The sequence below is a fragment of the Teleopsis dalmanni genome, chromosome 1 (assembly GCF_002237135.1).
Source record: "Teleopsis dalmanni isolate 2A chromosome 1, ASM223713v2, whole genome shotgun sequence".
NCBI classification, from domain to species: Eukaryota; Metazoa; Arthropoda; class Insecta; order Diptera; family Diopsidae; genus Teleopsis; species Teleopsis dalmanni.
In genome coordinates, this window is record NC_051846.1 from 222613214 (window position 1) to 222615382 (window position 2169).

Genomic DNA, 2169 nt, shown 5'->3' on the forward strand with positions numbered 1-2169 from the left:
ATCGTACATGTTAAAATATGCAAAATATAAGAGTTTTGAGAAACTCACTTAAAGTCACAAATTCGATTGGTTTTCCAACGATCTTACCATGTCAAAAGTATGGCCAATTATAAGAGTTTTGAGAAACTTGTTGAAAATCACAAATTCGGTGGTTTTACGATCGTACATGTTAAAATATGCAAAATATAAGAGTTTTGAGAAACTTATTGAAAATCACAAATTCGATGGTTTTACGATCGCACATGTTAAAATATGCAAAATATAAGAGTTTTGAGAAACTTATTGAAAATCACAAATTCGATGGTTTCACGATCGTACATGTTAAAATATGCAAAATATAAGAGTTTTGAGAATCTTACTGAAAATCACAAATTCGATGGTTTTACGATCGCACATGTTAAAATATGCAAAATATAATAGTTTTGAGAAACTTGTTGAAAATCACAAATTCGGTGGTTTTACGATCGTACATGTTAAAATGTGTAAAATATAAGAGTTTTGAGAAACTTACTGAAAATCGGAAATTCGATGGTTTTACGATCGTACATGTTAAAATATGCAAAATATAATAGTTTTGAGAAACTTATTGAAAATCACAAATTTGATGGTTTTACGATCGCACATGTTAAAATATGCAAAATATAAGAGTTTTGAGAAACCTACTGAAAATCACAAATTCGATGGTTTTACGATCGTACATGTTAAAATATGCAAAATATAAGAGTTATGAGAAACTTGCTTAAAGTCACATATTCCATGGTTTTACGATCGTACATGTTAAAATGTGCAACATACTAGAGTTTTGAGAAACTTGTTGAAAATCACAAATTCGGTGGTTTTACGATCGTACATGTTAAAATATGCAAAATATAGGAGTTTTGAGAAACTTATTGAAAATCACAAATTCGATGGTTTTACGATCGTACATGTTAAAATATGCAAAATATAAGAGTTTTGAGAAACTTACTGAAAATCACAAATTCGATGGTTATACGATCGTACATGTTAAAATATGCAAAATATAAGAGTTTTGAGAAACTCACTTAAAGTCACAAATTCGATGGTTTTACGATTTTACATGTCAAAATATGCAAAATATAAGAGTTTTGAGAAACTCACTTAAAGTCACAAATTCGATGGTTTTACGATCTTACATGGTAAAATATGCAAAATATAAGAGTTGTGAGAAACTCACTTAAAGTCACAAATTCGATGGTTTTACGATCTTAACATGGTAAATATGCAAAATATAAGAGTTTTGAGAAACTCACTTAAGTCACAAATTCGATGGTTTTACGATCTACATGGTAAATATGCAAAAATATAAGAGTTTTGAGAACTCCACTTAAAGTCACAAATTCGATGGTTTTGCGAGCGTACATGTTAAAATGTGCAAAATATAAGAGTTTTGAGAAATTTTCTTAAAGTCACAAATTCGATGGTTTTACGATCGCACATGTTAAAATATGCAAAATATTAGAGTTTTGAGAAACTTATTGAAAATCACAAATTCGATGGTTTTACGATCGTACATGTTAAAATGTGTAAAATATAAAAGTTTTTAGAAACTTACTGAGAATCACAAATTCGATGGTTTTACGATCGCACATGTTAAAATATGCAAAATATTAGAGTTTTGAGAAACTTATTGAAAATCACAAATTCGATGGTTTCACGATCGTACATGTTAAAATATGCAAAATATTAGAGTTTTGAGAAACTTATTGAAAATCACAAATTCGATGGTTTCACGATCGTAAATGTTAAAATGTGTAAAATATAAGAGTTATAGAAACTTACTGAAAATCACAAATTCGATGATTTTACGATCGCATATGTTAAAATATGCAAAATATTAGAGTTTTGAGAAACTTATTGAAAATCACAAATTCGATGGTTTTACGATCGCACATGTTAAAATATGCAAAATATTAGAGTTTTGAGAAACTCATTGAAAATCACAAATTCGATGGTTTTACGATCGTATATGTTAAAATGTGTAAAATATAAGTTTTTAGAAACTTACTGAAAATCACAAATTCGATAGTTTTACGATCGCACATGTTAAAATATGCAAAATATTAGAGTTTTGAAAAACTTATTGAAAATCACAAATTCGATGGTTTTACGATCGTACATGTTAAAATATGCAAAATATAAGAGTTTTGA